This window comes from Leucoraja erinacea, chromosome 28 (assembly GCF_028641065.1).
Source record: "Leucoraja erinacea ecotype New England chromosome 28, Leri_hhj_1, whole genome shotgun sequence".
NCBI classification, from domain to species: Eukaryota; Metazoa; Chordata; class Chondrichthyes; order Rajiformes; family Rajidae; genus Leucoraja; species Leucoraja erinaceus.
Window position 1 is genome coordinate 9,312,574 of NC_073404.1, and position 16,977 is coordinate 9,329,550.

Consider the following 16,977-nt stretch of genomic DNA (forward strand, 5'->3'; position numbering starts at 1 on the left):
GGAGAAACATTCCGGCTAGTAGATTTGCTCCCTGTGTTTCCAGTGCCATGGTATGAACTACTATCTACCTCATTGGAGACCCTCGGACTATCCTTGATCAGACTTTACTGGCTTATACATCTTACACAAAATGTTATTCATGTTATTTTTTTTGATCATGTATCTGTACACTGTGGATGGCTCATTGAAATCATGCATTGTCTTTCCAATGACTGTTTAGCACGCAACAAAAGCTGTTCACTGTACCTCAGTACGCATGACAATACATTCAACTCAACTCATTTCATGCAATGCTTTTGGAGGCATGTATCTAGATGCATGCAGTATTATATCCCACAACCCTAACCTCCTGCTGTTCATTCATGAGCTTAGAATCTTGTTAAGGCTGTGAGAAAATCTTGGATTGGGAGAGTAGATTCAGTGACATTTCCCAGGAGTATCATGGAGTCGGATAAACTAAACTCAACTCCCTGTTCTCCATCTCCCACTCTGAGTTTGAGGTCTAAAATAATCTTGTGCTCAAATCTCTCACTGTGAGAAAAAGGAGCTTCGGTTGGATTGGGAGGTTGTCTTGGGTAGTGGTGATTGCTGCAGTGACACGCACACACCACAGGATACGCACACACATGGACACGCACACACGCACATAAACACTACACACACACATACACACCACACGCACTCCCATCTCCCACTCTGTTACGCGTTGAGGCACAAAATACACACGCCTTGCACGCCCATGCTACACACACGCCCATCTCTCACACATGGCACACGCACACACGCACACACACGCCCCATGACAGGACATACTTCGGCCCATGGGTGACACGGGCCCATGGTTGTCTTACACACGGCCCATACGCAACACCACCCATGCACACACATGGTGATACACGCACACACACGCCGCCCACACGCACACACACGCACGCCCATACACACACGCCCATACGCACACACATACGCACGCACACACGCACGCCCATACGCACATACATACACACACGCCCATACGCACGCACACACACACACAGACATGAATCTGCTAACATGAAATGGTTCCCAGCACAGCATTTCTCTCTGCATCAGTCTGATCATCAATGAAATAAGCAACCTAGAACAAATCCTAGAACAGTGCAATCAGTCCACTCCGCTGCTGCTTCTCCAGAGCCTTTATTTCAAGTATTTATCCATTTCTTTTTTTCGAAGGTTCTTCTTGAATCTGCTTCAGGCAGTGGGTTCCAGATAACAACACACTGCCTGAAAAAAATACTCCAACTCTGTCCTCTGGTTTGCCAATTACTGTGAACCTGTTACCAACAAGGCTGCCAATGGAAATACTTCCTCTTGTTTGCTCAATTAAAGATCTTTGGTATGTGACACTCCTCTCTCAAAACTCTTCCTAGCCTTGCCTCCTCCAAAGCAAAAAAACTTTCTCTAGATTCTTCTCATGACAGAAATCCCTCTCTCTAGTACCAGAGTTTTGCTCGATAAAGAAGGGATTTTTGCTCCCAAAATCAGCAGTCCCTACTAATTTACAGTGAAGGTAGATTAGATCTGGTGTGCAAGATCGTGATGGGTTTAGATCAGGTAAATTGAGGGAGGCTGTTGCCACTGATGGCTGGTTGGAGGCAGGGCCGTCTTAACGCATAGGCACGCTGGGCAGTTGCCCGGGGCCCCACGAGCATAGGGGCCCCATGCTAATCTATGTATTGTGGAATGTTATTTTAGAACGTGAAAACAGAGAAGAACATCGCAAGTGCACAACGGCATATTTGATTCGGCATAAAGAAACTGGAGGTGTAGGGGCCCCAGTGCACTGCTTTCCCCGGGGGCCGGGAATGCTGTTAAGATGATGCTGGTTGGAGAACCTTTGATGGAGCACAAGTCTTGGCCAAGTGACAAGCAGGGCAATGTGAAGGAGAAATGTATCACATATAATGATATAATGTTAAAATATTTTTTATTATTAATATAACAATAATAATAATGATCAATAGGGCCAGCATGGAGTTTGCATGTTCTCCCTGCATGGATTTCCTCTGGTTTAGTTAGTTTAGAGATACAGCACGGAAACAGGCCCTTTGGCCCGTGCCGACCAGCAATCCTCGCAAATTAATACTATCCTACACACACTGGGGACATTTTATCCATTTATGAAGCCAATTAATCCCTCAAACCTGTACGAGTTTGGAGTGAGGGAGGAAACCGAAGATCTCGTAGAAAACCCACGCAGGTCATGGGGAGAACGTACAAACTCCGTACAGACAGCACCCGTAGTCGGGACTGAACCCGGATCTCTGGCGCTGCAAGCGTTGTAAGGCAGCAACTCTACCACTACGCCACCGTGCTGCCCTTCAGTGTCGTGTCCCAGACCAACATTCTCTTGAATGAAAGCTTAATGGCTCTCTCAGTCCGCTCGGCAAAACATGCCCCTCGTTACCCGAAAACAAACTCCTGAAGCAGAAAGTTAAAGCCCCATTATTACAAGAGATGACCGGAGAGACAGGGGAAACAATCCAAGGATATTCTCCAGGCCTCCCATTCACAAAGGGAGATGAAGAGTTCAGAACAGCACAGAGAACACAAGGGCCATCATCAAGAGCACACAGATGCCACAGTTTAATGTTGAAGGAGCACACCACCTCCCAAACTGCTCATCCCTGCCCGGCCCCTCTTACATAGAACAGTACAGCTCAGGTTTAGGCCCATTGGCCCACATGCCAAACATGATGCCAAGTTAAACTAATCTCTACCTGCAAATGAACCATATCTCTCTATTCCCTGCATATCCATGTGCATATCTAAAACCCTCTCAAATGCCACTATCATCTCTGCCTCCATCACCACCCTTGGCAGCACATTCCAGGCACTCCCTACTTCTGTGTAAAAAAAAAGCTTGCCCTGTACATCTCCTTTAAACTTCTTAAGGCTCATCTCACCTTAAAGTGAGACCATCTAACCTTTGATATTTCCACCCTGGGATGAAGCTTCTGACTGTCTACCGTATCTATGCCTCACATCATTTTATATGCTTCTATCAGGTTACCCCTCAAACTCCGACGCTTCTTGCCTATCTGTGGGCAGGTCTGTGGCGGGTCCTACACTGGTTTCATCAGACAGCCTAGGACCCACAGAATGAGACTGAAAGCCACTTATCCTTAACCCAAGGGGAAGTGGATCTGTTTCTGCTTCACTTTAAAGTCATATAGAACTATAGAGATTCAGCACAGAAACATGCCCTTTGGCCACGCCCTGTATGGGTGCAGCCAACAGGCCTGTTTCCGCCCTGTATCTCTATGATATCATCAACTTGAAACAGACACGGAGCCCATGTGATTCTACCCACATTCACATCAACTCCCCTGCAGATTCTACCATTCATCTACATTTCTGGCAACTTGCAGCAGCCGATTACCCCACCAACCTGCGTGTCTTTGGGATGTGGGAGGAAACTGGATCTCCTGGACAAAACCCACCCAGTCACAGAGAGAACATGCAAACTCCACACAGGCAGCACAGTGTCTGGAGGTGCGAGGGAGCAGCTATAACCGGCGCACCAAGCATCAATGCAGCAGTCCATGTAAACAAGCAGTCACTTTAAATGTGGACTCATCAAGTAGTGGGAGATCAAGTCATATAACGTATGTGGTGCTAATTTGCTGTAAAGAAGCCTTTGTTTTAGAAATACCAAGTTGATTGATGGATTGAGGCACAAAGAACTGCTCCCAGGCATATTCATTTATACAACTTTTGTGGGGACATTTCACTTCACCTTCCTGATTAGTAGAAATTGATGCCTTTTAAACTTCTCAGATTTCACAGCAAATGATGCAATGAGCGTTATTCAAAGTAATCAATACCCTTCAGCTATTAAAGACCCATCATTGCTTGGGCAGAGCACGAGTGCTTTTTAAACACAAAGCTCTCCGTAAATCACTCTTCCCTCTGGCCCTTAGACTGTCCAGCCAGGGCCAGCCCTGCTGCCTGCCTATCATTGTCAGCGTTCATTTATCACCTGTGTTTTAACACAGACTTTTCCACAAGGCTCGAGAACAATTCAGCAAAAGATGTTTACAACTGATGAAAGATCCAGAGCCATTAAATATTTCAGGGAAAGACTGGGATGGTCATTAGTTTTGCTCTTCTGGTGAAAATAAAAAATCCTTTGGCAGATATTTGTTGCCCTTGGTCGCTGATTCAAGGATATTGACGCTCTCACAGCACATGGAATAGGAAGCGCTGGAACAGGCCCTTCGGCCCATCATGTCTGTGCTGAAGGCAATGCCAATATCAACTAATCTCCCCTGCTTGCACAAGATCCATATCCTTGTGGGACTGTTTCCATTCTCTCTCTTTATCCCTCTCTCTCTCTCTCTCTCTCACACACACACACTCACTCTCTCTAACTCAGTCTCCCCCCTCTTTCTCAAGATCCAATATCCCTCCATTCCCTGCATATCTATGTGCTGACCTAAAATCGTGTTAAATGCCACCATTATATCTGCCTCCACTACCACCCTTAACAGGCACCCATCACTCTCTGGGTAAATAACTATCCCCATACATCTCTTTTAAGCTTCGCCACTCTCACCTTAAAACTATCCTCACTTCTTTGACATTTCAAAACGGTTCTGGTTGTCTACCATACACTTGCCTCTCATCATTTTCTATATTTCGATCAGGACTTCCCACAACGTCCGGCATTCTAGAGAAAACAATCTAAGTTTGTCCAACATCTCACTGTAGTTAATACCATTGGATTCCCATATTATGACTGAGACGGCATTTCACCAGCACTTCAAAGCAATTTGGCATGTCCAGACTCAGTAGGCGGAAGGAACTGTTTCCCCTCCCTCCCTCCCTCTCTCTCTCTCTCTTTCTCTTTCTCTCTTTCCCTCTGACAATACCCACAATATTTGAATGAATTTGGGATGAGTGGCAGGGTGCAAATTAACACAGCTACTTATCATTCTCGGGGTAAGGGGAAAAGGAAGGGAAATGAGATGAGGAAATGTTCCAACCGGATTCCCAATGGTCAGCCTGATCAGACACAGGGTAGTTCTCATTGAAAATCAATACGAGACGTATTACTGGATGACTGATGGAGCGTGTACAGGGCCCAAACTCATTACTGGATATAATTGCAGCAAATCAGATAGATAACCTTGCAGGTGCAGAGTCTCCAGAGTAGCTGTAATCAAAATAGCAAGAGGAACACAGTTCTTAACATGTTGATTAGCGCTGGTCTTGTCACAATACAAAATCTCAGCAAAAAATTTAATGACTGTTTCCAGCCTGATCAAACTTCAAAACTGTGAAGGAGCTCACGTTTACACAATGCCTCGACCTCAGGGGATTCTAGATACCAGATTACCTCTGGACCTGTGGTTACTGTTCTACCGTAGGAAACAAAGCAGGGAGTGGAGAGGTAGCAGACTCCCACTGACATTGTTGAAGTAATGGCCAGATGAGTTTTCACTGATATCAGCTGTGGAGTAAAAATAGACCTGGGAGCCTGGGGTGAATTCTGCAGCTCCTAAAAATAATGCTGTCGGCTCTTAAATACCCACCCAAATGCAGACAAGCGTCTCTAATATCAATAGAAAATAGACAATAGGTGCAGGAGGAGGCCATTCAGCTCTTCGAGCCAGCACCCCCTTTCAATGTGATCATGGCTGATCATCCCCAATCAGTACCCCGTTCCTGCCTTCTCCCCATATCCCCTGACTTCGCTATTTTTTAGAGCCCTATGTAGCTCTCTCTTGAAAGCATCGCTATTGGACATATAATGTCTCTTCCAAATGGCGATATCTTTTTTTTTTTTTTTTATATATATTTATCAGAAGTGATGTAGAATAATAGACATGAATAGCATATTACATTTCATGTACAACTTCGTATTTTAAATTTAATAGTAGGAAAAAAAGGTAAGAAAAGCAAGTAATATATAGAGAGAGAGAATATTATATACCTCGAGCTCGAAAAAGAAAAGAAGAAGATGATGTGAACTAAGCAAAAAGAAAAAGAATAGGAGAGAGAAAAGAGAGAAGAAAAAAAAAGAGAAAGAAATTGAAAGGGATATGCCTCCTTCATATCTTTACCCACCTCTCACCCAGTTCTGAAACACTTAATTTCTAAGGTTGTGTTGCACCACATGCTCAAATGGCGATGTCTTGAACGCTGCAGCGAAACTCCGATAATCCGGCATCCATTTGACGATGAAAATACCAAACTGGAAGATTTTCAAGACACATTACTCTTAATACCCTAAAACCTTGTTAGTTCATCTTTTCTCGAGACATCACACAGTAAAAAAATTAATTTACCATTGAAGCCGAGAATTCAAGGAGAGAATAGGAAAAAGGACCTTTCTGAGTTGTAAAGGAATGCAAGACACAGAGCCCAAAGAGTTCGCTTTGAAGACAATTCACCAGCTTCCTGCTCCGTGTTTACTCCTCAACAAACACCATTGAATGCATATCCGCTCACTGCGGCAGTGGAAGCTTGCTGGGAGTTTAAAGGGAGAGTGGGGAACACAGTCCATTGAGCGGGTTCCCAACCATCAAGTTTCTTAAACAATCACATACTAGATTCTCAGTTCTACTGCACTGCATTCAGAGTATCAAACCGATTTCTGTGTGTGAAGTCATGTCAAGTTTGTAGAGGAGGGGAAATGGGAATGCTATATTGTCGTAGTCGTAGAGCTACACAACTCAGAAAATGGCCCTTCAGCCCAATGAGTCCATGCTAACCATCACCACCCCTTCAAACTAACCCTACATTAATCCATTTTTTTAATCTCCTATCATTTTCGTCAACTCCCATCGTGCACCCCCGCCTCCTCCCCGCCAAATTCCACCACTCAATCACACACTAAGAACGCCAATCAGCCCACTAACCTGCGTATCCTTTTTTGTTGTGGGGAGACAATAGACAATAGATGCATGAGTAGGCCATTCGGCCCTTCGTGCCAGCACTGCCATTCAATGTGATCATGGCTGGAGGAAACTGGAGAACCCGGAGGAGACCCACGTGGTCACAGGGAGAATATAAAATACTCCACACAGGTAGCACTCGAGGTCAGGATCGAACCTGGATCTCAGATAGTTTGAATGTGGGATTCTAACACCAGTGTCCATTTGATAATTAGAAGTGCAGGCAAAAGGGTAAAATAATGACCATGAGGATCTTTAATCTTCATAGATTGTACATCAAGTTAGCAGTAACAGTGTGGAGGTCAAAGTCATGGAGTGTATAAGAAATGGTTTCCAGATACATATCGATACAATGGATTCCGAGATCAATATGTAGGGAACAAGCGAGAGAACAATATATTCTGGTATTGTGAAATAAGAAAGGGTCAAAAAAAGTCAAACGTGCTTAATTGTTATCTGCATGGAGAATGAACAATGAAATTCTTATGCCCCTGTCCCACTTGGGAAACCTGAACGGAAACCTCTGGAGACCTTGCGCCCCACCCAAGGTTTTTCGTGAGGTTCCCGGAGGTTTTTGTCACTCTCCCTAATGGTCGAAAGTGGTTTCCGCGTAGTTGAGCTTCTTCTATATTCCAGCGATTATTTCAAAAAATTCAAAACCGGCCTCGACTAAAAATAGGTTGCCGTTTTAAAAATCGTTAATTTTTTTGTCAAAACCGGTTGCGATGCTAGTTGAAGGTGGTTACCGGAGGTTGCAGGGAGTGGAAGTTAAGACCTCCCTGGTGGAATAAAACTGGGTGAAAAAAAGGTTAATATTAACATAAGCATGTCACCTCTGTCACTGAATCATAGTTGCAGAGTTCAACTAACATTGCATCCGGCTTCGACTAAAAAATTAACGATTTTTAAAACGGCAACCTATTTTTAGTCGAGGCCGGTTTTGACAAAAACCTCCGGGAACCTCACGGAAACCTTGGGTGGGGCGTAAGGTCTCCAGAGGTTTCCGTTCAGGTTTCCTAAGTGGGACAAGGGCATTACTTACAGACGTAAAGATCTGCAGATGCTGGCTTACAAAAAAACGCATAGTGCTGGAGTAACTCAGCAGGTCCTGCAGCATCTCTGGAGAACATGGATAGGTGACATTTTGGGTCGGGACCCTTTTTCAAACTGATTGTAGTGAGAATGGGAGAAAGTTAGAGAAGAGGTGGGGATGGGACAGAGCCTGGAAAGTGATAGGTGGTTACAGATGAGGAAAGTTTGAATGGCAGGTAGGTGGCCAAAGGCACAAGATGAGATCGAGCCAAAAGGGTGTAAGATAAGGAGAGGAGTGAATTGTGATGCTAGAGAAAAGGAGATAGGTGGATGTAAAACTGTTCCAAGTGTGTGTAGGGTAGGGTTAATGTGCAGGGATCGCTGGTCGGTACAGACCTGGTAGTCCGAAGGGCCTGTTTCTGCGTTGTATCTCTAAACTAAATTAAGATATTGGAAATCTCACGGCAATAGGGGAAAATAACAAGACTAGAATAATAGCATGGGTTAAAATTAAATATTGGTGAAAATAATGGGACTGAGAGTCAATTAACCACCATGAAGTCAAGTTTATTGTCACAGATACATTTACAGGGAGGTGCATGTACAGGGAAAATCTTGCTTACAGCAGTATCGCAGGCACATAGACTCGGACAACACACAAAATCAAAACATTACATATACATTTTATGTCAGTGGTGAGATTGCAATTGTTATTGTTTGGCGGATCAAAGACAATAGTCGGCAGGTTTGAAGTGATAGGAGCAGAAAGCTGGAAAAGAGCTGTGGAAAAAAGCCACAGGCTCCCCTGTAGGACAAAGTTTTAATGACAAGCAGAATCTTGACCCCAGTAGAACCATGCCAGAGATAGAGTGGCTTGTGTTCCGTGAGGGATATTGGCTATTGGAGCCTCCATATTGGATCATTTCGACGAGCTGTGCAGCCACTGGTGAGAATTTGTGGGCAGGACCTTTGAAAGCAGGCTGGGACCATTCTGTACCCTTACTAATCTCCTTGTGTGCTGATTCCCCCCCCCCCCCCCCCCCCCCAACAAATGTTAAAGCAAAGTCATCTGATATTTTCACCCTGGAGAAAAGGTCTGATTGTCTCTCTAGACCATCTATGCCTCAGAATTTTATATATCTCTATCAGGTCCCCCCAACCTCCAAAGAAAACAATCTAGGCTTTTCCAACCTCTCCTTGTATCAAATACCCTCTAATTCAGCGGCATCATTCACTGCTTAATTTTCTCTCATAAATTACTTCCCTTCATTTTCTTTCTCCCTTTTATCTCTTCTCTCTTCGTCTCTCCCCTCATCACTTCATCTACCCCTTCCCATTTTCTCTCCCTCCACATAACCGCCACGTTCTCTCGGGTTGCCCCTCTTTCCTTCTCCCTTCCCTCTCTCCCGACCACGATATTGATTGATTGAGTTGAAAGATACAGCATGGATAGAGGCCCTTCAGGCCATCAAGTTGGTGCCGAACATTGATCACCAACTGGTTCTATGTTATCCAACTTTCACATCCCTACTCATTCGGGGCAAATGACAGGGACCAATTAACCTACAAGCCCTTACATCTTTGGGATTTGGGAAGAAACATGCACGGTCACAGGGAGAACACGTACAGCTCAGGATTTAATCCAGCTCTCCCATCACTACCACCGTGCCGCCTGTACATTCATTCTCCCTGCCCGCCCTCTGCTTTGCCCCAACGCTTCTTTCTCCCCATCACAGAAAATTCTCCCTTATTTTCCGCCCACCTCACAGTGTTGGAGCACCTTTGTGTGCAGCATGCAGAAATGAATACAGCCATGGCAAGGCTCAGCTTCTATCAGCTGGAATTTATTTTTGAACAAATTGCAGAACCAAATGCATTTTCAAAAAATTGCAAAGTAGGTATGACATTGAGCCGAAGAGAGTAAGGACAGCAGGATCAGGTTAGAGTGGGGGAAGGGAGACCAGCCCAACCCACGTCATAACAACAGATACACTCAACATACCTGAACAGCAGCAAGCAAAAGCAACAATAAAACGCCAGCTTTATCTTTTGACACTTCTCTCCATTCCTAGTGAGCTTTTATTTATTTTTCCTGTTTTGCAGCTGTTGAGTGGGAGAATTACTGGCATTTAATGATTTATTCGAGGGTTCGAGGTGTGTTTGCTTTATTGTTAATTGCTGTGAAATGCATCCCAAATTGGCCCGACTTATCGATTGCAGCCATCGCTCTCTCCCCTCCTGCCCCGCCAAGCGTCTGCTCAATGCCAGGCAGGCAGCGCCATCCACAGACACCAGCTGGCATTACAATCAGATCACAACAGACACACAGACTCGCTCTATTAGTTTATTTCTTTGGAGATAGAGATACAGCGTGGAAACAGGTCCTTCGGCCCACCGGGTCCGGGTCAATCAACGATTATCTGTGCACTGCACACTTTACAGAGGCCAATTAACCTAGAAACCTGCACGTCTTTAGAATGTGGGAGGAAACAGGAGCACACAGGGAGAACATGCAAACTCCACACAGACAGCACCCGTAGTCAGGGTGACGCCCTCTTCTTTCAGACTCGGGTACTGCATTTGTTGTTCGCAATGTGGCCTACTCTGTGTTGGAGAAACCAAACGTACTTTGGGTGATTGCCCTTCCAGTTGCCCAGCACCCACCCAATCCCTTTCATTGTCTTTCTTGAATCAAAGCACAAAGTGAGTTCCATTGCCGACTACCTACGCCAGCCCACGTCAAGTACCGGCAACAGTTGTCTTCAGTTGTCACCGACAGGGTCGTAGCTTGTCACGGGTGGACGTGGGTTGACTTTGGTTGTTGTAGATTGTCGCCTGTGTGGTTGCAGCTGGTCGTAGGTGGACGTCCTAATGGGTTGGTGGTTGCTGGTAGCTTCCCGTAGCTTGACGTCGACTAGGTGGTAGGTTGTCGTAGACATTGTCGTAGGGGGGGCTTTTTCGGCGACCTCCTACAACTGTGACAGTCGCTGGCAGTTGCTGAAAATATCGCCTAAGTGGGACAGGCCCTTGACCCGCTGAGTTACTGAAGTGCTTTGTGTTCTATGCAAGATTCCAGCATGTGCAGTTCGTTTGTCTGTACTTTACCGCCCCCCCCCTCTCCTTCTGCTTTTCCTGCTGGAGTAACTCAGCGGGTCAGGCAGCATCTCTGGAGAAAAGGAATAGGCGATGTTTTGCATCAAGACCCGTCTTCAGACTGATTCAGGGGAGAGGGAACTGAGAGAAATGAAAAGCTACATAGAACAAATTCATGTAAGATATGCAAAAAGACAGAAGCCAAATCGATCTGAAACGTCACCAATTCCTTTTCTCCAGAATTGCTGCCTGACCCGCTGAGTTACTCCAGCTTTTTGCGTCTATCTTCGGTGTAAACCAGTTTCTTCCTACTCACTAGTGGCCTGTAGTTTTGCTAATCTCACCATCTTCAATGGAACTGCTTAATAAATTCGAATGTGGCATTCAATTTAACAGAAAATGCTGGAAGCACTCAGCGGGTCAGCAGCATCTGTGGAGAGAGAAACGGTTAATGTTTCAGGACCAGAGCCTTTCTTTCGAAAGGTCCTGGATCGTAAACATTAACCATTTATCTTCCCACAAAAGTTGCCAAACATGCTGGGCATTTACAATATTCTCTGTTTTTATTTCATATTTTCAGTATGTGCAGCTACTTTTATTGTCTGTTAGTGTATCACCTAGTCTAGACTTTCCTAGTTGTTGCAATTCTCTTAGCTGTGTTATCCCACTTTGATACCTCTATATGTTATCACCTCTGTGATGCCTCTGTATTCTTTAAGAGTGAAGCAAACATTCAGAAGCAACAGCTTATTTCTTATTGTTTAAAATAAAAAGGAATAGCCACCATTTATCCAATGCCTTCAGGATGCCTCTTGCTGTTGACCCCCATGTCTCAGTTAATAGTACTGCTTCAGAGTCAGAACATTGCTGATTGTTTTCCCTCTGCAGTGCTGAAGAGTTGTTGCAATGTTGTCTATCAAACAAAGTGTTATCCCAATGCCCCGTGTACGCTCTTGGGTGAATGCGCCACTGTTTCAAAGAACAGGCAGCTCTCCCTGAAGTAGGAAGGAACTGCAGATGCTGGGTCCACGCCGATCATTCACACTGGTTCACACTAGTTCTATGTTGCCCCACTTTCACATCCACTCCTTACACACCAATTATCCTACAAACCCACATGTCTTTTGGACGTGGGAGAAAACCGGAGCACCCGGAGGAAATCCATGCAGTCACAGGGAGAATGTATAGACTCCACATTCACCCAAGGTCAGGATCGAACCCGGGTCCTTGGCGCTCTGAGGCAGCAGCTCTATCAGCTGTGCCACTGGGCCGTTTGCTAGTGAGTAAGTGAAGATAGACACAGAAAGCTGGAGTAACTCGGCGGGTCAGGCAGCATCTCTGGATAAAAGGAATAGGTGACTTTTCGGGTCGAGACCCTTCTTCAGACCTCCCTTGTATTGTGCCCAATATTCATATGCCTGAATCCACAACTAGAATCGTCATTTGTTTAGTTATTTTGCTGCTATTGCTATGTACAAATTGCATTCCACATTTCATACATTACTGAACATGTAGGTTACATTTTACACTGGTGTTTTACCCAATAAATGATGTATTGAACCAGAGACAGTATTTAATTATTTAAGTCTGAAGAAAGGTTTTGGCCCGAAACGTTGCCTTTTTCCTTCGCTCCATAGATGCTGCTGCACCCACTGAGTTTCTCCAGCTTTGTGTACCTTTAATTATTTAAAGTTTAGTCAAAGCCTAAAATATCCTTACAAAATAACGCCTTTGAAGCATATTCAAGTGTGTTTATATTGTGTTGGTGAAGGTGGCTTCTCCACACCTCTGTAAGTAAAAATATATCCTGTTTATTCTATTCTCTTGTGATCCTGGATGTAGAGCCATCAGACCTGCTGATGCTGGTTTAAACCAAAGATAGACACAAAAAGCTGGAGTAACTCAGCGGGACAGGCAGCATCTCTGGAGAGAAGGAATGGGTGACGTTTTGGGTCGAGACCCATCTTCAGACTGTCACAGTGCAATTTCATCTATCATTGTATTGCAAACTGCATCTTTGTTAGAAGCAATGTGTGTGGCTACAGAGGTGTAATGGAAGGCCTTTATTTTTAAAGTTTACATATATATTGTCAGCATCAGAGAAGGGTAATAGGTGTTACAAGACTATGTTTGAATCAATTCTGTCTCCATTGCCTCTCTGACAATGTTGGAAATAAAAACAAATATCCTGAAAGGTTCAAATTCTTGCAGCGAGCAGGGGCATTTCATTTTGGCCAAAGGCTTTTTTTCCCTCTTCCATGATGGAATTCCCAATCTAATGCTGCATGCAATACGGAAACTGATAATATTTCTAGTCGGATGATCTCTGAAGCCAGCTCTGTGTGTAATCTCACGGTATGTCATTTTCTTGATTATCAGTCCATGGCAGTGTGTTGGATGATGCCCTAACTCCTGCAATGTGCTTATCACAGACAGTTTGGGCTAAGGTTCAGTCACGTTAAGCGAATCGGTTCAGGTCGAGTGAGCACAGTAAACTCCAGGTAAATTGCGGAAGAGATTGAAGTGTGGAATCCTGCCGTATCTGATCCCCTTCCCGTTCACTCCCATCCTGTGGAATTGACTGACTCACTGAGACAGAACAAAGCTCCTGAGCTGTCTCTCTTCTTGCTTGCAAGCAGGAGATAGGCTCCAGTAAATACTCTGATGAGTACAGTGGCCAGTTTAAGTCAGCAGCGTTGCGTGACTCACACTGACTGCTTCACACTACTGCAGGGCACGGCCACACAATACCAACGCCGCCTGCATTTACATAGAAACCGTTATACAGCAAAACAGCTCAAAGTGGAGAGGGAATGGGTATTAGTGAGCAGAATAGAAAACTTTAGGAAAGTGAATCCATGTGACAACCCCACTCCCCTGGTGAAGACCTTTCTCCTGGGTTTGCTGGTGGGATGATTCTAGGTTTTTTCTCTCTCCCACAAGTGGAAGTATCTCCCCAAGTTCACTCTATCAAACCAGCATTTGCAGTTCCTTCTTCCCACATCCTAGTGAATCTTCTTTTCACCCTCTCCAGTGCTAGAACACCATTCCTCTGGTGGTGGTAACCGGTACTGAAGCAGTACTTCAGCTGAAGTTTGATCAGTGTTTAAGAAGGAACTGCAGATGCTGGAAAATCAAAGGTACACAAAAATGCTGGAGAAAGTCAACGGGTGCAGCAGCATCTATGGAGCGAAGGAAATAGGCAACGTTTCGGGCCGAAACCCTTCTTCAGACACAAAGTTTGATCAGTGTTGTGTAATGGAAATGGCAGACGAGTTGAACATGTACTTTGGATCCGTCTTCACTAAGGAAGACACAAACAATCTCCCAGATGCACTAGTGGCCAGAGGACCTAGGGTGACGGAGGAACTGAAGGAAATTTACATTAGGCAGGAAATGATGTTGGGTAGACTGATGGGACTGAAGGTTGATAAATCCCCCGGCCTGATGGTCTGCACCCCATGGTACGTAAGGAAGTGGCTCTAGAAATCGTGGACACATTGGTGATCATTTTCCAATGTTCTACAGATTCAGAATCAGTTCCTGTGGATTGGAGGAGAGCTAATGTTATCCCACTTTTTAAGAAAGGCGGGAGAGAGAAAACAGGGAATTATAGACCAGTTAGCCTAACATTGGTGGTGGGGAAGATGCTGGAGTCAATTATAAAAGATGAAATAGCGGCACAGTTGGTTAGCAGTAACAGGATTGGTCCGAGTCAGCATGGATTTACGATGGGGAAATCATACTTGACTAATCTTCTGGAATTTTTTGAGGATGTAGTGTACCTGGACATTCAGAAAGCATTTGATAAGGTCCCACATAGGAGATTAGTGGGCAAAATTAGAGCACATGGTATTGGGGGTAGAGTGCTGACATGGATAGAATATTGGTTTTGCAGACAGGAAACGAAGAGTAGGGATTAACGGGTCCCTTCAGAATGGCAGGCAGTGACTAGTGGGGTACTGCAAGGCTCGGTGCTGGGACCGCAGCTATTTACAATATATATTAATGATTTAGATGAAGGAATTAAAAGTAACATTAGCAAATTTTCAGATGACACAAAGCTAGACGGCAGTGTGAAGTGTGCGGAGGATGCTATGAGGATGCAGGGTGAATTGGACAGGTTGGATGAGTGGGCAGATGAATGGTAGATGCAGTTTAATGTGGATAAATGTGAAGTCATCCACTTTGGTGGCAAAAACAGGAAGGAAGATTATTATCTGAATGGTGTCAAGTTGGGAAAAGGGGAAGTACAATGAGATCTGGGGGTCCTTGTTCATAATCACTGAAAGTAAGCATGCAGGTACAGCAGGCAGTGAAGAAAGCTGATGGCATGTTGGTCTTCATAACAAGAGGAGTTGAGTATAGGAGCAAAGAGGTCCTTCTGCAGTTGTACAGGGCCCCAGTGAGACCACACCTGGAGTATTTGGGGAGTTTTGGTCTCCAAATTTGGGGAAGGACATAATTGCTATTGAGGGAGTTCACAAGGTTAATTCCCGGGATGGCAGGACTGTCATATGTTGATAGAATGGAGCGGCTGGGCTTGTATACCCTGGAAGGATGAGAGGGGATCTCATTGAAACATATAAGCTTATTAAGAGATTGGACATGCTAGAGGCAGGAAACATGTTCCCAATGTTGGGGAAATCCAAAACCAGGGGCCACAGTTTAAGAATTAGGGGTAGGCCATTTAGAGATAGCGGAGTCAGGGGATATGGCGAGAACGGGGTACTGATTGTGGATGATCAGCCATGATCATATTGAATGGCGGTGCTGGCTCGAAGGGCCGAACGGCCTACTCCTGCACCTGTTGTCTATTGTCGTAGTCAATCTTCTTTTCACCCTCTCCAGTGCTGGAACACCATGCCTCTGGTGGTGGTGGCCGGTACTGCAGGCAGTACTTCAGCTGAAGTCTGACCAGTGCAGTGTAATGCTGGAGCACAATCTTCCTGCTCTTGGATTCACTGCAAACAGAGGTGTCCTCAAACATAGGATCAAGAACCTGAAATGTGAATTCTGTTTCTCTGCCCACGGATGTTGCCTAATCTAGTAAAATTTGTGGCCCTTCAGCCCACAATGTCTGTACTGAACAGGATGCCAAGTTAAACACAAAAAACTGGAGTAACTCAGCGGGACAGGCAGCATTCTGTCTCGCTGAGTTACTGCAGCTTTTTGTGTCTATCTGCAGTTTAAACCAGCATCTGCAGTTCCTTCCTACACAGGATGCCAAGTTATTCTCCTCTGTCTGCACATGATGTACATCCCTCTGTTCCCTCCACATCCATGTGCCTATCTAAAAGCTTAAATACCACAATTATATCTGCCTTCACCACCACGCCTAGCAGCACATTCCAGGCACCTATCACTCTCTGTGTAAAAAAGTTGCCCTGCACATCTCCTTTAAACCTGGCCTCTCTCTAATCATCAGCCTCTAATCGTAATCTATCATTTACTTGGGGAAGGACAGAAAGGAGAAAATGCATGAATCTAGAAGATAGAGGACTTTTCCTTTGCAGTCAGCCAGTCCGACCCTCCGCATCACTTATAGTTGCAAAGTGCATCATTTGAAGTTCTGTGGCCTTGGATTGACCAATGCAACACCAATTAGAAACTTCTCACCGGCTCGTGGCAAAGGTTGAAATGCAAAAAAACTGCAGCTACGTCAGAAAGTGAAGCAGCCCAAGCCTACAGGCTGCACGACCTTCAACGTGCTTGGGACAGGCAGTAAATACTGGCCTTGCCTGTAACGTCTACATCCTAAAATGTGAATACATTAAAAATTAAGTCCTATGGTGGTGCTCCTCTGATTTTGCAGTACTCCTTTGGCACTGAAATCCTCCATCAATAACATGAAGGTGCGTTTTACTTTTTAGCTTAGGTTAGTTTTGTTGAGTTTAGAGATACTTGTTAC

The 16,977-nt window shown here is 44.9% G+C and overlaps 1 protein-coding gene across 3 annotated transcripts in view; it reads left to right on the forward strand.

Moving 5' to 3' along the window:
• dph1 (diphthamide biosynthesis 1) overlaps nucleotides 1–16,977 on the forward strand; it is a 650,424-nt gene that overhangs the window by 598,036 nt on the left and 35,411 nt on the right. The gene's annotated exons all lie outside the window — the stretch shown is intronic.